This window comes from Gorilla gorilla, chromosome 10 (assembly GCF_029281585.2).
Source record: "Gorilla gorilla gorilla isolate KB3781 chromosome 10, NHGRI_mGorGor1-v2.1_pri, whole genome shotgun sequence".
In the NCBI taxonomy this organism is placed as follows: Eukaryota; Metazoa; Chordata; class Mammalia; order Primates; family Hominidae; genus Gorilla; species Gorilla gorilla.
Genome location: NC_073234.2, coordinates 100,729,288 through 100,750,913, shown reverse-complemented (window position 1 = coordinate 100,750,913; position 21,626 = coordinate 100,729,288). Strand labels below are relative to the sequence as shown.

The window sequence follows — 21,626 nt, the reverse complement described above, 5'->3', positions numbered from 1 at the left end:
TTATCTGTCTTACATACAAATATTTAAAGAAAATTTTAAAACACTGCATACTGTTACAACAAAAGTTAAAGTTATGAATCTTTTATACATGTGAGAAAAACTCACTAGAAAAAAATTCACAAGGAAAAAAATCTCACAACGTTTTCAATAATTACAATTCAACATTACTACATGAAAACCACCACAAAAACAACAACAATGTAGCAATTGTTGATTTAAGAGAAGATCAGGAATACAAGAATGCTGAGAACAGCAGTATAGGCTGGAATACGTAGGAAGCATACCACAGAAGAAAGAGAAAGGGAAAACTATAGCTCTCAGGAAGTAAATAGAAGGAAAATAGCCAAAATACTTGAGAAATAATGGCTTAAATTACAGAAAGGAAAAGGACAGTAGCCACTAAAAGAAAAATGATAAACATAAAAGGAAAAGGTGATTCCACTGTACATATCACTGAAATTCCTGAAGGAAACTAAACAATGAGACAAGACAAAAAGTTAAATATGTAATTAAAGAAAACATTGTGAAACAGAACTATATCATTTCATATATTGAAAGACCATATTGTGTACCAAGAAAAATTCACTCAGGACAATGTTACATTTCTTTGTAAATTTATTTGACTTTCAAATTAAAGAATCCAGGCAAAAAATATTGTGTCACATATATGAGAAAACAATGAAGCTGGTATCAGACTTGCACACAACATTCCATATGAGCCTTCTTCACATTCCTATAAGCTCTTCTTCAGGTATGTAGGGTAAAGACATTTAAAAAAATTTTTTTAAACAACAAAAATGTATTTTCTCAGTTTCACAGGCTAAAAGTTTAATATCAAGGTGTCAGCAGAGTTGCTTTCTTCTAAGGCCTCTCTTATTGGCTTGTAGATGGCTGTCTTCTAACTATGTCTTCACATGGACTTCCCTTTATATATGTCTGTGTCCAAGTTTCCTCCTTTTATAAGGACACCAGTCATATCAGATTAGGGCCCACTCATATGACCTTATTTTAACTCAATTACCTCTTTAAAAATCCTGTATCCAAATAGTCATATCCTGAACTCCAGCATTTGAATTTGGGGAGACATAATCAGCACTTAACAGGTACCAGTGATAACTACCTCTAGTTATTTGCAGAGCATATAGAGAACCAAAAAGAGAATTTCCAAATTACTTGTAATCTCATCACCCACAGGGACCCACTCTACATACCTTCTAGTCATTTCTTATGTGTACACAGCTAACACAGACATATGTCTTTTTTACCAAAATAGGATCCTACTGTGCCTGTTTTGCAGTCTACATTTTTATTTCACCATTATCTTGAACATCTTTCCACATCAATTCTATTTTTTAATATATGGATTTACCAATGTTTTCTTAACCTTGTGTTGTTAGGTACTTAGGAAGTTTCAACTTTTTATGATAAACAACACCGCAATAAACATCTTTATAATTAGATGAAGTTGCATCTCTATCATTGTTTATTTATTTATTTTACTTAAAGTTCTGGGATACATATGGAGAACATGCAGGTTTGTTACATAGGTATACATGTGCCATGGTGGTTTGCTGCACCTATCAACCCATCATCTAGGTTTTAAGCCCCGCATGCATTAGATATTTGCCCTAATGCTCTCCTCCCCTTGCCCAACAAATGGTTTTTAACTTGAAGGTACTCAGGGAAGAGCATTCACACAGTCCTTGAAGAGACTGCCTGATAATGAATTCCATTCAAATAGCAGCAAAAAGATGAGCTACTAGCACTGACTACATTTATTTTTTTTTTTTATTTTTTTTTTATTATACTTTAAGTTTTAGGGTCCATGTGCACATTGTGCAGGTTAGTTACATATGTATACATGTGCCACGCTGGTGCGCTGCACCCACTAACTCGTCATCTAGCATTAGGTATATCTCCCAATGCTATCCCTCCCCCCTCCCCCCACCCCACAACAGTCCCCAGAGTGTGATATTCCCCTTCCTGTGTGCATGTGATCTCATTGTTCAATTCCCACCTATGAGTGAGAATATGCGGTGTTTGGTTTTTTGTTCTTGCGATAGTTTACTGAGAATGATGGTTTCCAATTTCATCCATGTCCCTACAAAGGACATGAACTCATCATTTTTTATGGCTGCATAGTATTCCATGGTGTATATGTGCCACATTTTCTTAATCCAGTCTATCATTGTTGGACATTTGGGTTGGTTCCAAGTCTTTGCTATTGTGAATAATGCCGCAATAAACATACGTGTGCATGTGTCTTTATAGCAGCATGATTTATAGTCCTTTGGGTATATACCCAGTAATGGGATGGCTGGGTCAAATGGTATTTCTAGTTCTAGATCCCTGAGGAATCGCCACACTGACTTCCACAATGGTTGAACTAGTTTACAGTCCCACCAACAGTGTAAAAGTGTTCCTATTTCTCCACATCCTCTCCAGCACCTGTTGTTTCCTGACATTTTAATGATTGCCATTCTAACTGGTGTGAGATGATATCTCATAGTGGTTTTGATTTGCATTTCTCTGATGGCCAGTGATGATGACCATTTTTTCATGTGTTTTTTGGCTGCATAAATGTCTTCTTTTGAGAAGTGTCTGTTCATATCCTTCGCCCACTTTTTGATGGGGTTGTTTGTTTTTTTCTTGTAAATTTGTTTGAGTTCATTGTAGATTCTGGATATTAGCCCTTTGTCAGATGAGTAGGTTGCGAAAATTTTCTCCCATGTTGTAGGTTGCCTGTTCACTCTGATGGTAGTTTCTTTTGCTGTGCAGAAGCTCTTTAGTTTAATTAGATCCCATTTGTCAATTTTGTCTTTTGTTGCCAAAAAGAGTCCAGGACCAGATGGATTCACAGCCGAATTCTACCAGAGGTACAAGGAGGAACTGGTACCATTGCTTCTGAAACTATTCCAATCAATAGAAAAAGAGGGAATCCTCCCTAACTCATTTTATGAGGCCAGCATCATTCTGATACCAAAGCCAGGCAGAGACACAACCAAAAAAGAGAATTTTAGACCAATATCCTTGATGAACATTGATGCAAAAATCCTCAATAAAATACTGGCAAACCGAATCCAGCAGCACATCAAAAAGCTTATCCACCATGATCAAGTGGGCTTCATCCCTGGGATGCAAGGCTGGTTCAATATACGCAAATCAATAAATGTAATCCAGCATATAAACAGAGCCAAAGACAAAAACCACATGATTATCTCAATAGATGCAGAAAAAGCCTTTGACAAAATTCAACAACGCTTCATGCTAAAAACTCTCAATAAATTAGGTATTGATGGGACGTATTTCAAAATAATAAGAGCTATCTATGACAAACCCACAGCCAATATCATACTGAATGGGCAAAAACTGGAAGCATTCCCTTTGAAAACTGGCACAAGACAGGGATGCCCTCTCTCACCACTCCTATTCAACATAGTGTTGGAAGTTCTGGCCAGGGCAATCAGGCAGGAGAAGGAAATAAAGGGTATTCAATTAGGAAAAGAGGAAGTCAAATTGTCCCTGTTTGCAGACGACATGATTGTTTATCTAGAAAACCCCATTGTCTCAGCCCAAAATCTCCTTCAGCTGATAAGCAACTTCAGCAAAGTCTCAGGATACAAAATCAATGTACAAAAATCACAAGCATTCTTATACACCAACAACAGACAAACAGAGAGCCAAATCATGAGTGAACTCCCATTCACAATTGCTTCAAAGAGAATAAAATACCTAGGAATCCAACTTACAAGGGATGTGAAGGACCTCTTCAAGGAGAACTACAAACCACTGCTCAAGGAAATAAAAGAGGATACAAACAAATGGAAGAACATTCCATGCTCATGGGTAGGAAGAATCAATATCGTGAAAATGGCCATACTGCCCAAGGTCATTTACAGATTCAATGCCATCCCCATCAAGCTACCAATGACTTTCTTCACAGAATTGGAAAAAACTACTTTAAAGTTCATATGGAACCAAAAAAGAGCCCGCATTCCCAAGTCAATCCTAAGCCAAAAGAACAAAGCTGGAGGCATCACACTACCTGACTTCAAACTATACTACAAGGCTACAGTAACCAAAACAGCATGGTACTGGTACCAAAACAGAGATATAGATCAATGGAACAGAACAGAGCCCTCAGAAATAACGCCGCATACCTACAACTATCTGATCTTTGACAAACCTGAGAAAAACAAGCAATGGGGAAAGGATTCCCTATTTAATAAATGGTGCTGGGAAAACTGGCTAGCCATATGTAGAAAGATGAAACTGGATCCCTTCCTTACACCTTATACAAAAATCAATTCAAGATGGATTAAAGATTTAAACGTTAGACCTAAAACCATAAAAACCCTAGAAGAAAACCTAGGCATTACCATTCAGGACATAGGCGTGGGCAAGGACTTCATGTCCAAAACACTGACTACATTTAACTGCAGATCCAAAAATAAAAGGTGGGGAGGGTGATTAGAGTAAAAGAGTGAAATTGAAGGTTGTATTTTTGGACACTATAGAGATTGCATAACAAACAAAATTTAGAGAAGGGAAGATATGGATAGATAGAAAAATAGACAGATATTGATTGAACATTTATATTCATATCAGTCTGAAAGCCAGCATCAGATTAAATGGAAAAATAATACTGGGGACAGTTTCATTAAAGCTAGTAATAATAAAAGGCTGTTGCTGTCACAACTATATATTGTACATTTTTGGTAGGTTTTCTCCAGTGAAAATATATTAGGAAAATAAAGAGATGTATATAAATGGGAAGGTAAAGTTTTTATTATTTGTAGATGCAATTATTCTCTAGCTATCCAAACAAACGTCTATCCAAACAAAAAGATAATTCAGTAACATAGTGATTTAAAAATAATACAGAGATATACTGTCATCATAAATGACAAGATCTAGGTAAAAATATAATGGAAGAGAAAGTCTTGTGTACCATATCAACAGGAACAATAAAATTAAGAAATTCAATACAACAACAATGAAAAGATTTCTACAGGTTTTATTTATTTTCAACCCTGGAAGAAATGGATGTGCTGATTCGAATTTACAATAAGAAAAATAAATGAACAATAAAAGCCACTGATACTCTAAGTAAGAAAACAATGTAAGGAGACCAGCCCTATCAGATAGTAAAATAGCACACAATAAAAAGCTTCAATAATTGGCTGGGCGAGATGGCTCACGCCTGTAATCTCAGCACTTTGGGAGGCCAAGGCAGGTGGATCACCTGAGGTCAGGAGTTTGAGACCAGCCTGGCCAATACGGCGAAACCCCATCTCTACTAAAATTACAAAAATTAGCTGTGTGTGGTAGCACATGCCTGTAATCCCAGCTACTCAGGAGGCTAAGACAGAATTGCTTGAACCTGGGAGGCAGAGGTTGCAGTGAGCTGATATCATGCCCAGCCTGGGCGACAAAGCAAGACTCCATCTCAAAAAAAAAAAAAAAAAAAAGCTTAGATAATTAAAACAGTGCACGTAAAATAAGATGGAAAGGACAGAATTGAGAGTTAAAAGTGATTCTATTACACTTATCACATTTGTTTTAAAGTGAAGACTGCATCTTCAATCCTGAGCAAACACAAACTTTTTAATTCATAGTGTTGAGACAACTTTGTGCTGATCATAATCCAAACTCTATAATCCAAAATGTTGAAATTCCCAAAGTCAAAATCCCTAAAATCTAAAATCCCTGATGTCTAAAATCCAGACAATACTGAAACATTAAAACCCTAAATGTTAAAATCCTGAAAGCTGAATTCTGGGGAAGAAATTAGTGCATTTTTCAGTTGTGTGAAAGACAGTTGCATGGACTTAATTTTTGGTGTTAACTTGACTGGATTAAGGAATATCTAGAAATCTGGTAATGCATTATTTTGGGTGTGTCTGTGAGGATGTTTCCAGAAGAGATTAGCATCTGAGTGTAAGTAAATTAGGTGGAGAAGATCTGCCCTCAGTGCTGATAGGCACCATCTAATAGGCCATGGGCCCTGAGAACAAATTCAGAAGACAAATTGGTCCCTATCTCTGAGAGCTGGGACAGACTTTTTTTCTGCTGCCTTGGACATCAGAACTCCAGACTCACCGGCCTTTGGACTCCGAGACTTACACCAGTGGCTCCCCAGGTCCCAAAGCTTTTGGCTATACCATCAGCTTCCCTGGTTCTCAGGCCTTCAGACTTGGACTGAGCCATGCTGCTGGCATTCCCAGGTCTCCAGCTGGCAGACAGCTTGTCATGGGACTCTCAGCCCCATAATTGTGTGAACAAATTATCATAATAAATCCCTTCTCATATATTTATAAACATATCCTAATGCTTCTGTGTCTGTGAAGAACTCTGACTAACACAGATGTGGTATTAGGGAAGCCAAGTGTTACTCCTTTTACTGTATACAACACAATGAAAGAGATCTGTGAAATTATTCCCTCACAAAAAGGCTGTGATAATGGCGTAATGATAAAAGTTTAAAAGCTAACTATTATAGGTACCGCATGTGAAAGCAGAAAATTGCTTGTGATATCTGAGCAATAACCAGATTTTCAAATGCACAGCATACACTTATAGAATGTATGGACCACAACCACTCTCCAAACACAAGTGCAGAGTATTTTGAAGATCATAGAGGTGAAAACACAGGTGAAAAATGCTTGAAATCTCCTCTACCAAGTAATTTGATAGTGTACTTCTGTACCATAATGCCAATTTGCTGTGTTATATATTTAATCATTACATCATTGTTTAAAAACTTTTATATTTTCTTCTTCAAATTTGACTCCACAAAAATGCATTATCACAATGTTCACTTCATGTGTAAGCATTGTGAGTGAATATAAAAACTCTGATCCTCAATACATGAAGATATATCTTATTTTGTATATCTGCATTTGTGAAAGAAAAAATTTTTTCAAGATCTCAGCTCTTTGGGCAACTGCATACTTTGTTGGGACCCATTGCAGTATTTGATAGATCTTGTCAAAAGACTCAGTGTGTCCATCATAGTATTTTAGATGACCACAGTTAAAAAGTTGGGTGCACACAATTGCCAACCATAGTGATATATGTTTATGCATTTTGCTTTTCAACCTATTTCTTTATAAATATGGTTGATTTATAACTGTTATATTTGTGTGACTTGCTAGTATATATTAGTGTTTATGCTTGCAAAAATATGTGTCCTGTTATTGTATGTCTCATTGTGTAAAGTAGCTGATGAAGTATCCTCTCATGCTCCTATATGTTTTCAAATAAACCCCCCCCCTTTTTTTTTTTTTTTGGGACGGAGTCTCGCTCTCTCCCCCAGTCTGGAGTGCAGTGGCGCGATCGTGGCTCACTGCAAGCTCCACCTCCCGGGTTCACACCATTCTCCTGCCTCAGCCTCCCGAGTAGCTGGGACTACAGGTGCACGCCACCACGCCCAGCTAATTTTTTGTATTTTTAGTAGAGACAGGGTTTCACCGTGTTAGCCAGGATGGTCTCGATCTCCTGGTCTCGTGATCCACCCGCCTCAGCCTCCCAAAATGCTGGGATTACAGGCCTGAGCCACCGCACCCAGCCCTAAACCCCGTTTTTAAAATGTGAATAATGTCTTTGAAAAGTTCTTTATTTTCGTCTCCAAAATTATATTTTCAAGGTTTGATGTTTTGGGATTTTAGACATAAGGAATTTTGATCTTTGGGGATTTTAACATTCAGGATTATGGCATTCAGGTTTTTGTCTTTCAGATTACGATCCAAACCCAGTTTGAGTTTACAGCATGGTGGCTGGCTTACCCAGAGCTAGCATTCCAAACAGTATGGGTCAAGTGGAAGCTACGTCTTTTTTATGACCTACTATTCGAAGTCATACAATATCACTTCTGCCTTACTCTTCTGGTTGAAGTAGTTAAAAGTCTGATCCAGATTTAAAGGGAGGAAACAGTCTACACTTTTCCTGCCAGCTTTTCCATATAATTTTGTATGCTAGTTGACATTGTTAATTAGCCATGGGTAGTTAATATTTGACAGCATTTGCCAAATATATCCAAATTTACTTTTTTCTTTTCTTCCTTTTTTTTCTTTCTTGATAGAAGTGTCTATTAATATCTTAAGGAGCAAAGTTTGAGAATTTCTATTCTCTATATTAAAATGTCATGTTGATAAAATGTTCAACCAGCAGCAACCTTGGAATGATACATTTTGTGGTTATTTACTTAAATTGAAGATAAAATATTGTGGTATTCCTTCAATGTGTCCTTAGTAGAACTTTATAATCTGTCCAACAATAACAACAGATCATTTTTAAAGCCCCTAGACTAGGAATAAGCTTGCTTTCTACGTTGTGTTTGAATTCTCCCCCTTGGCAACCTGTTTTTACTTCCTACAACTAAAGCACCATGCTAACCTTTCCAAAGAAGGTCTGTTTCCTAAAATATGTAAGAGGTACAGGTATGGTCTACTTTTGGCTAAGGTAACCAGGAAAAATTTACTGAAAACAATGTGAATCAGCCCTTGAACTACTAAAATGAATGAAGGTTTTGGAAATGTCATCCAACGCAAAATTATGACAATTCTGGGAATCACTGTTCCAACTTAGATAAAGTGACACAGCCACACAGCCACTCTTCTGGGCTCCCTCTTTAGAATTCCATTGGTCATTTTTTTTTCTTTCTTTGAACTAGTGCCACCTTGTCTAATTTACTGTAGATTCATACTAAGTTCTGACAGTGGATATGGCAATTCCCATTTCATATTCCTCCTAAGATATCTAATAGCTGATCTTGAACATTTACTCTAACACATACATTTTATCAAATTTCATGGAAAACTCTGAGATTTTGATTAAAATTGCTTTTAATTAATAACTTATTTGGGGAAAATTGAACGTAATCTTCACATTATTTGTGTTCTTTCATATCTACTAATAAAGTTTTAAAATTTTCTTTGCAGAGGTCCTTCACACTGTATGTTAGCTTTATCTATGTACTTGATATTCTCTGAGAATACTGCAAGCAGTATTATCTTCTACTTAATTGCAATTTCCAGTTATTTTTGCTGGTATATAAACTGAAAGCACAAAAAATGTTTATTCATTAATTCTATATCCAGCTTTAAAAAAAAAGATAAAAATCTTACATTACTCCCTAAATCTTTTTCTGTACTTGGGGGACTTTCTAAATAAAAGATCCTGTTATCTATAATAATGACGATCATATCCCTTTTCAATGCTAGACATATATTTTTATGTTTGTCAACAAAATACAAAGTACCCAGGTAACTCTTTAAAGAATAATAATTAGTAATTATTTCTGCCTTTCACATGTATTATATCATTCACTATAACAGTCATGCAAGACTGACATCATTTATTATTATTGTTAGTATTATTATGTTTATTTAATATCCCCATTTCATGATAAAGTCCATGAAGTGACTTTTCCAAGGTTGCTATTCATTAATATGAGGAGTTCACATTGTAAAATCAAATTACCTTAAGTAAAAAATAATAATAATAATAGTATTTGAAGTGTAAAACTCCGCAAATAGATCAGGAATGTCTGGAACTAGGTGCTCAAACAATATAAGAAAACTAGGCTCTTTTTTTCTCTTTCTCTGTCCTCCTCCTCTTTCCCTTATCTTCTCCCTTTTTGTCTTTTTTGTTCTCTCTCATCAATCATCTTTCTCTGTGTTAGTTATATTCTCAGAGTAGCTGACATAGTAACCCACAGAAACTTTAGTGTACATTACTGTAGCTAACAATTGCATAATTTCTCTTTCTATGATTTAAAGAAAGAATCCTAGAAGGGATTCTCAGTATTCTGGCTTGATATATGGGCACATCTTTGAACTAATCACAATAAGCAGCTTAGTTATTCGTGCACAGATCTTAGTGTATGTGACTGTGTGCTGTGAAAGTTCCTAAGTGGGATGTACTGATTTGCAGTTCACTGTCTCCACTGGAATGGGGCCCTAACATGAACCTAAACTGAGTTGGCTAGTTTTTTACCCTTACCTAGCCTTATCTGCATTCTTCTCATTGACGTGAGCTTTGGAGATTTGGGAGACAGATACTGTCCCTGAATCCCAGATGCTGAGTATGATCCTTATTAACCCACAAGGAACTAAGAGCAGCGGCCTGCCTGAAAGAATACTTCTACTGACACATTTCCTACTGTTTTTTTCACCATGTACAAGACTAGAACTCTTAGTTGAATTCACCAAATCAAACCTAACGGTTTCATGAGCACTTCAACATTAATTGGAGTATCTGGCCTACATTAGTTTCTGAGCCCAGCCATGTTTAGGACAGAATCATCCCTTACACTCATCCACTGAGGTGACAGGTAACCTTACAGTAGAGAAAACTTAAGTCATAGCACCCAGGGAATTTTTTTTCTCAATTATTTGGTTGAATATATTTTAACCAAAGATTTTCCTAGAACCTATATAGTATTTTTTAAATGTCTACCTTTACTAATAATCAATATGTAATGCAGTGTGACACAGTGAAAAAAGACCTGGGTATAAACATAACCTCTTCATTTCCTATCCTGGTGAAACTGGATGAGGAGCTCTTCAAATTTTCTGACCCTCTGCTTTTTTATTTATAAAATATATATTAAAATACTTATAAGGTTGCTTTAAGGATTAAAGGTATATAAAGAGTACATTTAGATATATAAATAGTAATATAAATTTATAAATTTACTATTTATATACCTAAATGGAAGTTTGGGTTATTTTTTAAATATCTAGTATGTTAAAAGCATCACGGAAAGATAATACAAAGACAATATCACAGACAGTTTCTCAAAGAAGCAGCGTATAATTTAGTAAAAACCAAAGTATAAACAGGATCAAACTAAAATTCTAATATAGAAAATGAATAACAAAATTTAAATGATTTCAGAAGACAATAATTATTTCTTATTTAAGTAATATACAGAATGAATATTATGATAATCTCAAATTCATATTTACAGTTATGATCGCTATGCATAAATCCTTATTCATTTGGAAGTAAATGTTCTTGGCATCTAAATCCATGTATAATTGATGTTTCAATCTATGGCAATAATTCACCACAGAAGAAAAGTATAATTCTATGTTTGGAAAGTTCTAATTAATTTTCAAACTCAATAAAACCCATCATTTAATCAACGTACTGGATTGTTGCTCTGAGTATAATTCTGTGGTCATGTCCAAATTTGAAGTGAAGTAAATTATGATTGAATAAACAGACAACTTTTTCCCAGAATGATTTGGAGTTGATGCTTATACTGACTGAATTAATGAATCCTTTGGCACAGCCAAAACATACTCAAAGAAGAAACTCAGAAGAAATTATTTTGTCTTTTCATGGCTCCAAATATTCTACCATTTTTGTTTTCTCAAAAGATTACCAATTATACGCCAACCAACCAGAATAAAACATGAATTGGCAGTTTTAACATACACCTTATCTAACAGGAGAGCCTGCTGTGTTGTCCTGGGTACTCTGGAGAAAAGGAAGGTGTCAAATACTTGTCTCCTAATGCTGGGCTCAACAATCACTAAAGTTCTTAGATTTCCTAGCAGGCTTAGTTAGAGAGGGCCTATCATGGATTCTTAATTCTTTAAGAAAACATTAAAAAGTGGCTTCTAATTGCTTTCGTGCAATGGTTAAAGATTAACCAGAGGGGGTGTATTTAGACAGAAAGTGTTTGATTAGGCCTAAAAACTTCCTGCAACAATCTGTGTAAGATTCCTCTAAATGGACTATGGAGTTCAAACTTAACAGACATTATTTTGGAAATTACAGCTCACCTCCACTCATGAATGAATTATAAATTATATGTTTTAAATGCATACCAAATAATAGTACCATTTACATTTTTGGTCTGTTCAGCACTCTATTTAGTAAATATAATTTGATAACCATAAAAATCTTAAGCCTTGAATTACAACTTAGTTCTAAATAAACTTTCATTTATTATGTTGTTTAACAAAAACTTAAGTTTTAGCTCTATGCCAAGGGTTAGCAATAAAAAGATATATAAGACATTATCCTTCTTATAAACATCAGTCAAGTAGAGGAATATGCAAATAATATAAGCAGATTATATGGCAAATTTTATTAAAAGTGTGTAGGATCACTCAATTAACAGAGAAAAGCGTAAATTAAGAAGGGGAATGACTGAAGGCAAGATAATTTTGAAGAATCTAGAACTCAACAGTCTAAGACTGAGATCACAAAGTCCCAGAAAAAGGCAATAACAGTGAGTCAAAAGCGTCACTTGAAAATTATAATTATGATGATGATGATAACAATAATAGCTAACACTTACTGAGTGCTCACTCTTTGCTAGATAACATTCTAAAAACTTCATGCCTATTTAATAAATGTAATTCTCAGAATAACCCCAAGTGGTTCATTCTACTATTATCGCCATGTTACAGATAAGGATACTAAGGCAATGGGCAGTCAACCATATTTTCCAAGGTCACAACAATAGGAAGTACAAGACCCATGGAGCTGAAATTCAAACTCAAACATGGATGCTAGAGCCTGTTTCTATAACTAGGAAGCCATGAGAAATAAAGAATTTTATGAGTCTCAGATTTCTCTCTTAGATCACTGCATAGATGACTTGCCAGTACTAAGAATAAACATTAGAGGAGAAGAAACATTTTTGAAGAGAGAGATTACTAAATATTACTTCTGTTAGTGTTGATTTTGAGGGTCTTGCAGGAGATCTAAATGGAATGGGCTGCTATTAGAAACAGGAATCTGGATCTGGGAGAGAGTTGAAAATTAGAGGTATACATTTGGAGGGCATTTTATTGAAGTCATAAACTCACCTAGCAATGAGTGGAGTCAGAAGAGATCCTAGAATGGAACTATGGAGTATGTCAATATTGAGTATGTAGGCAGTGAGCCAACAAAGAATTATGAATCCAAATGGCCAGAGGAAAGAAGATTTCAAATGTTCATGGGGAGGGGTGTTTAGCAGAGTGTAAATATTAAGCAAAGGTCAAGGAAAATAAGGGATAACAAGTGATGACTCAATGTAATATTTCACAAGCTTAATAAGTACAGTTTCGGAAAAAGATGCAGAGAAAATTCAGATTTTAATTGTATGAATAGTAGTCATAATTATCTGAATCAACAAGTGATGCTTAAAATGGCACAGATTTCAAGCTAATTATTTTACATATAATATGGATATAAAAATGAGATATATGAAAAGTCTCTGTACCTTTTTCTCAATTTTATTTCACTTTCCCCTCAATTTTGCTATGACCCTAACACCTCTCTAAAAAATAAAATCTATCTATAAAATAGATGCTGCAAGTTAAACCACCTTTTTAATCACTACCGTAAGTACACAAAGATGATCATAGAATATTTGTTTTTATGATCATCTTTGCTACATCTATCAGTACTTTATACCTCTCCTAAATCAAAATGTTATGTAATCAAGAATCTATATCAAATTATAGAAAACCACTAACAATCGGAAGAGATGATACTATGAAAAATGAAACAAACAAAACAAAACCAAAAGTTGAACTCAAAAAAAAAAAATACGAGGATAAGGTTAAGCAAGCCAGTTAGGTAACCATTAAAAACATTGAATTCATTCAAATCAAATTATTAGTATCTATTTAGCCTCTCAGCCATAAGGAATCACAGAATGTTAAAAATGTGTGGAAATTTAACAGATAAGGAAATCAAGGCCTTTGGCACTAAAATAGCCTAAAATCATGCTGCTAGCAGTCTTAGAATATAAATCACAACACGTCTTCCTTGGAATCAACATAAATGCCCATTGATAGCAGACTGGATGAAGAAAATGTGTACATATACACCGTAGAATACTACATAGCCATAAACAAGAATGAGATGATGTCCTTTACAGCAACATGGAAGGAGCTGGAGGCCCTTATTCTGAGCAAACTAATGCAGAAGCAGGAAATCAAATACCACAAGTTCTTACTTATAAGTGGGAACTAAATATTGAGTAGACATGGACACAAAGAAAGGAACAATAGACACCAGCACTTACTTGAGGGTGGAGGGTAAGGGGAGGATGAGTATTGAGAAACTACCTATCAGATAATATGCTTATTACCTGGGTGATCAAATAATCTGTACACCAAACCCCCGTGAAAAATAAAACAGAACACATCTTGATTCAAAGTTCAGTGTTCTTTTGACTACACTACACTGTATCCTTCTAAATTTTGTAGTCTAAATAATTTAAACTTGCATCTAAAAACTCTATATACCTGAGTCAACTACATTAAATATTCATGTATAGATTTATAAATGAATTGGCATATCTGACTGTGTATGACTGAATATATTACTGAATATGTTGCAATTCTTTCATTATTATCCTTGTATATAGTAGGCAAAAATGACTTGCTAATGAAAAGATTGCTTTCAAATGGCATGTCTATTTCCAAGAACTGTGTAAAATGTTGAATCAGCATTACCCATTACCTTTAGTTTCTTGAATTTTTTGCCACAGTGATTATCCTCTACGAAGATCTGACAAAAGCTTAAGAAAGAACAATGTTCAGAGAGACTGGAATTATTTTCCTTAAAAAAAACTACAAGGATAAGGTTAAGCAAGGTTAAATGTAAATATGTCAATGTGTAGAGCTTATGTTTCTTCATAATGCGTAGTGCAAGTGTGCTATTAAATGCTCCAGAAAAATTGACTTAAACTTAGAGAAACTCATATTTTTTTTTCCTAGCTTTGCTCCCAAAGAAAGACAACCAGATGAATGAATCCAAAACTTAAAACTTTCAGGTTTTTGAAAAGGTGATTTCACCTTACATTTATAAATGTAGTCCATGACTGTATATGACTATGCTAATTAGTGAAAAGAAGCAGATATTTTTGTTCTGTGCACTTGTTTGTGTGTTCTGTTTCCATTAAAAGCTTCCTTTTAAAAACAGGAATAAGCAGTAACCATTACAATTGGTATGACACCAAAGTCTGCAGCTTAAGCCTCCTTAATATAATAAACCATGAACTCAAGTTGGAATGGCTTTCATTCCTTAAATGCAAGAGAACTTTTTTAAATTAAAAGGAAAAATCTTCAACTTCATATATCATAGAACTATGCATAAGCATTCTAACAGTCTTATTAAAACCTAAGTGTTTTATTTAGGTAAATAAAACAACCATTTTTTTCTGAGAATATATTCAGTATTACTCATTAACACCTCTTAAATTGACAGTAAGATTAGAACATGTAAACACAAATTACTATGGAAGATTAGGTTTAGCAGTTGGTAGAATTATGTGTCAGGAATGATTTGGAAGAGAGCTCAAAAAATATGAAAAACTGCCTTAAGATCAATTACAATAATAACCAAGTAAGTAAAATTTACAAAGGTCAGTGCTCAGGTTTATCACAAATAAGAACTATGTTGGAATTTGAGAGTTAAAATTTCTCAGAGAACCCATAATTTTAAAATGTCAAATTGAAAATTTTTACTACAGATTAAGCTGCTCTAGCAAAGGAAATATGAATTACAATGACTTCTTAAAATTACTTTTCACCTATGTTCATTCATATAGCCAGCAATCAGTAAATATTTGTGGAATAAGTAAATAATTAGAGAAGTCTCTCCTTGACACAAACTGCTTTCCTAAACATTTTTTTGTTTCTTATTTTAGTGTTTCTTAAGGTATTGATAGTCCCTGTATGCTCTATTAACCAGCGCTGTAGATTGCAAGTTAGTAGAGAAATGTAGATTTACTTTACGTTATCTTATCCAATTGAGTTTAGAAGAAAAATTCTGGGATTTCCCTTTTCATCCACATGTTTTCACTACTTTATCTTTCAAGAGAAAAGGAATGAGGAAAGATCAACCAAGGGGAAATGAAAAATGACAAGTGTTGAAGACACATATGTGTGATATCTGTAAATATAACCAAGTAAGCCCAGTCAGAATTAGAGGCTTTTGTGCCGACCTAGCAGGAATACTCCCTAGAATGAAGCCTCAGACTTTTCCAGATATTTCTCTGGAGACCTCAGAGTCCCTTTTTTTTTTTAACATATATATATATATATATTTCAAATATATATACATGTATATATATGTCAAATATATATACATGTATATATGTCAAATATATATACATGTATATATGTAATATATATACACATATACATAATATATATATGCATATACATAATATATGTATATATGTAAAACGTGTGTGTGTGTGTGTGTATATATATATATGAAAAAAATATATATATAGCATGAGAGCCTGTTAGGAGCCAGGTACTGTGAGAGAGAGCGAGAGAGAGATATACATATATAGTCCTTTTTTTTCTTTTTTCTGAAATCCCTACATTTACTCACTCCCACTTCCCTATTTCCAATGACCTAAGATATCAGAATTTCTATCTACTTCCCTTTTTAGCCCCCAGAAGAACCAGTATTTTCCACAGGGAACCTTTAGTTAAGAAGTATCACTGGATGTGCTTAAGAAGTTATCACTGGATGTGCTTTGGCCTTTTTAATAGAAAAGATATTTATTTACCAAATGTGCTATAAATATATCTCTATGTGAAACAAATCATATATGATAAATTATCAGCTAAAAATTCTCCTCAGAGGTAATTTGAAACCAAAGTCAAATTTGGCTGAAACACAGAAGATCTAGTTCTCTTTAACCTAAAAATATGTAGTAGTTGAATTCCACTGAAGGGCTTGGCAATGCAGTAATATGTTTGTAACCAGGGCCTAATTTCTTGTTATTACCAGTGGTTTATGGTCAAAGTATTACAGTCAGCACATTGTAAAAAACATTTGGGAGAGTGGCTTACTTAGTGCCAAACTTGAATTGAAATTTCATTTCTGGTAGCTTATCTGCACACATCTCTAAAGGCATCTTAGTTCTGGTTCTGTGATAAACAAAACCAAAGGGGGAATCAGACAAGGAAAACAATCTGTATTTGTGGTTTGTTTTCAAACTGCCTTTTTTCCTCACTTGAGTGAACAAACCAACATACAATCAGAAAGAGTAGAGGCCCAGGGAAGGGAGCGAAATTTAAGATATCTTACACTGCAGTAAACTCAAAACCGTTAACATTCACAAACCATTTTTAAAGCCTATAATTTGTGCTAGAATGATTCAGAGTGATGGGCCTTTCATCCAAACCTTGATATTATGCCAGGACTCAGCTTTTCCTTTCAGTTCCTATAGGCCTCAGGAGGCTAGCCAGCTCCACTATGGCTCCAGGTATCGTTCATTCATTTCTTTTGTAAGCACTTATAGCATGATAGCCTGTTAGGAGCCAGGCACTGTGCTATTCCCTAGGGATGCAAGGATAAATAAATCATCATTCCTGACCCCCCCAGGCACTTATTACCAGTTTAGGAGGGAAATGATAGTAAGACTCTTGGAGTGTGACAAGTGCTGTGATACAAAGAAAACCAGAGAGCTATAAGGGGTGGGGAATAAAAGGATGCAACACTTAGTCCATGGAGTCAGAGAAGGCTTCCTAGACAAAATGGGTCTTGAAGAGAAAGCAGGATTTCGCACAGTAAATATTCAACATCTACTATCTCTTATTGTTGTTATTATTACAGCTTGATCACCTCTAATCTGAAATCCTTTTTTTTTTTTTTTTTTTTGAGATGGAGTCTTGCTGTATCACCTACGCTGGAGTGCAGTGGCGCAATCTCAGCTCACTGTAACCTCCGCCTCCCAGGTTCAAGCGATTCCCAGCCTCAGCCTCCCAAGTAGCTGAGACTACAGTTGCCCACCACCATGTCCAGCTAATTTTCATATTTTTAGCAGAGACGGGGTTTCACCATATTGGTCAGGCTGGTATCAAACTTCTGACCTTGTGATCCACCCGCCTCGGCCTCCCAAAGTGCTGGCATTACAGGCGGGAGCCACAGCGCCGGCCTGAAATCCCTTTTGAGCACTGTCATGATGCCCTAAGTGGAAAATTCCACATGTAAGTACTTAACAAAAACTTTGTTTCATGCACTAAAATATTTAAAATATTGTATTTAATTACCTTCAGGCTATTTGTATAAGGTATATATGGATCATAAATAAATTTCATGTTTATACTTGGGTCTATTCCCTAGGATATCTCTTTGCAAATATTCAAAAGTCCAAAAAAAAAAAAAATCTGAAATCTGAAACACTTCTGGTCCCAAGTATTTCAGATAAGGGATATTCAACCTGTACTATGATTATTATTTATATGTCATAAAAGGGTGTTATTCATTTCTAGTCTCAACTGATAAATCATTTCATATGAGAAGATGAATAGTTTACTAGGTACAAGTTTTTTTTGGAAATTAACAAATACAAAATGCAGAGCAGCAGATGATAAACCTTATAAAAATCAGGAGTTTTGTGAAGCTGAAACTGGTAGTATCGCAACAAAGCAGTCTTTATTTATGTGACCTATCCCAACTGTCCTAAAAAGGTCAGTTGAATTATGATCATAACGTTGTTTCAAACAAAATGCCTTTGGCTGGATCACTCTAGAGTTACTTTATCCCTGGAATGCGGCTCTCATATTTCCTAAAAAGGGAAGTCCCTTCTATAAAAGTGTGTCACTCATGGATGAGAAGGAAGCCATAACTATAATTTAGACTATTAGAACACGGGTCAGCAAACTATGACCCATGGGGCCAAATCCAACCTGCTGCCTGTTTATATAAATAAAGCTTTATTTGCAAACAGACACACCCATTCACTTAACCACTGCCCATGGCTGTTTTCACATTACAAAGGCAGAGCTGAGTAGTTAAGATAGAGACCTTATGGCCTCCACAGCCTTAAAATATTTACTATTTGACTCTCTACAAGTTTTCCAAACCCTGCATTACACTATTAAAGTAATTCATAGCAGTTTACACATTGCAATGACTTCTTTCTGACGTCAGCGGGGTGGTGGGGGACGGGGGGGGGGGGCTTTTTCACTAATGCTTTCATCTTTAAAATATTCAAGTACAAGGGGCCTTATTTAAAGTTATTATTCATTTGAGTTATTCTATATTTTCATTGTATTGACTGACACAATAATTCTTTTCCTTTCTGATAAATTTTCTTGACTATTTATTTATAAACCAACCAGAAAGCATAATTTTAAAGCCTATTTTTAAAAACTGTATAATCTCCTTTGCCCTATTCAATTTTACCTTAAATATGACCTTTATCATAACATGTGGAAAGAAATGCTTAAGTTCTTGTAACCAATTCCAGTTAATATGACTCCAGACCAATTAAATGTACGTGGTAAAGAGAGTTAAGTGGTTTATGATTTATCATCTTTGGCTGGGTGCAGTGGCTAACGCCTGTAATCCCAGCACTTTTGGAGGCAGATGTGTTCGGATCACTTAAAGTCTGGAGTTCAAGACCAGCCTAACCAACATGGTGAAACATGTCTCTACTAAAAATACAAAAATTAGCTGGGCATGGTGATGGGCACCTGTAATCACAGATATTTAGGAGGCTGAGCGAGATAATCTCTTGAACCTGGGAGGTGGAGGTTGCAGTGAGCCGAGATTGCACCACTGCACTCCAGCCTGGGCAACAGAGCGAGACTCTGTCTCAAAAAAACAAACAAAACAAAACAAAACACCTTCACTATAAGTGGGAGGAAATGCTGGGATTGAGGGCATGGATTCTGTGTTTTATAAGATTTAAAGATTATTTTGATGATGAGATATAACACAATGACACTAGGATAGATGAAGGACAGAAATCTTTGTTACTTAACAGCTCCAAACTAGTTACTTAACAGCTCCAAACTGCTAGGCACGGCCAACAGTTGTTGCACCCTGGGAAAGGGTAACAGCAAGTCGAAGCTGTAGGGAGAAACTAATATATGGCAAGTAGAGGGGGATAGCTAGGTTTCCTAAATTTCTCTGGATCGGGTAATTTGAATAGTATCCTGTGCTTCGGGGAAAAAGGATTATTCCTAGTTGTCTGATATATGGTCTTGGGATGATAAAGGCTGGTACACAGAGGATCAGAGTATAAGATTCAAAAATGAAAATGGATGGAGTATGGACTTAACTAGCTTTTCAAGAAGGGAAAGTGGCTGGGCACAGTGGCTCACGCCTGTAATACCAGCACTTTGGGAGGCCGAGGCGGGCAGATCACCTGAAGTCAGGAATTCGAGAGCAGCCTGGCCAACATGGTGAAACCCCGTCTCTACTAAAAATACAAAAATTAGCTGGATGTGGTGGTGGGCGCCTGTAATCCCAGCTACTCGGGAGGCTGAGGCAATCGCTTGAACCCAGGAGGTAGAGGTCGCAGTGAACGGAGGTAGGCCATTGCACTCCAGCCTGGGCGACAAGAGCGAAACTCCACCTCAAAAAAAAAAAAAAACAAAAAAAACAAAAAAAAAAAAACAAAAAAACGAAGGGGAACTGACCAGCCTCTAGTCAAGGCTTCAAAACTGAGTCAAGCTTCCTTTTTATAAAACAAACGCAAAACTACACTCTGGGGTTGGATTTCTTAAATTCAAGTCGGGTTACAAATACTGGTAAACGATTGGGCCCTGACCAAGCTGCTTAATCACTCTAAGCCTCAGTTTCCACATCTTTAAAACAGGGAGAAAAAAGTATCTACCTTTAAGGGATTGTTGCATGATGAAATGAGAGATCTGTCTTAAGTGTTGGGGTATTAGTCTGCTTTCACGCTGCTTATAAAGACATAACCGAGACTGGGCAATTTACAAAAGAAAGAGGCTTAATTGGACTCACAGTTCCACATGACTGGGGAGGCCTCAGAATCACGGTGGAAAGCAAGAAGGAGCAAGTCATATCTCACAACAATGGCGGCAGGAAAAGAGAGAATGAAAGACAGGTGAAACGGGTTTCCCCTTATCAAACCATCAGATCTCGCGAGACTTACTCACTACCATGAGAACCGTATGGGGGAAGCCGACCCAATGATTCAATTACCTCCACCTGGCCCTGCCCTTAACAGGTGGAGATTATTACAATTCAAAGTGAGACGGGTGGAGACACAGAGCCAAACCATTTCAGCTGGGCACTGTATCCGGCCCATATTGATTACTCAGTATGTGATAGCCATTACTACCAGGACCAATTCTACACTTGACACAGAGTATTATAGTCTGTTATCCTAGAAAATACTATTACACAAAATGGACTGTGGTACAGTTTTTAAAAATATTACTACATATGCTTTTTGAATACAGAAAACCAAATATACAGAGACTACATCTGATACATAAATTCCCTTTCCTTTAACAGCTTGTTCTGTTAAAGCTATCCTAATGATCATATTCTGCTTACCACTTAATCAGTTATACAGTGAATTTAAACCAGTAGGTTATAATTTTGAAATCACAGCTCAAGTAAAATTGCTTTTATTGATTTTTTTAAAAAAATAAAACAGCATCATATAATTTTACCTTTCTGCAATAGCCATAGTAACCTAGGGTTTAACAATGATTCATGACATCGTTTTAAATTTAAAGATCTGTTGATTTGTTAACTTTTTCTTTAACTATAAGAAGAAAACAAAGACTCTAACTGCAAGTAAAAATTCATCTGAGGTTACTGGAAAGAAGAATTTTTGCTAAACATATCTATAACAATCTTTCTATATTTTCTAA

The 21,626-nt window shown here is 35.6% G+C and overlaps 1 long non-coding RNA gene across 2 annotated transcripts in view; it reads right to left on the bottom strand.

The window, feature by feature from the left end:
• Window positions 1-21,626, bottom strand: part of LOC129525767 (uncharacterized) — a 120,852-nt gene that overhangs the window by 76,660 nt on the left and 22,566 nt on the right. Inside the window, exon 1 of one of the 2 annotated variants that reach the window (XR_008670233.1) lies at window positions 20,746-20,864. The exons of the other annotated variant lie outside the window; for it this stretch is intronic. This is a non-coding gene — a long non-coding RNA (uncharacterized lncRNA). Of the gene's footprint in view, window positions 1-20,745; window positions 20,865-21,626 lie in introns of those variants that run through there. 2 annotated transcript variants of the gene reach the window in all.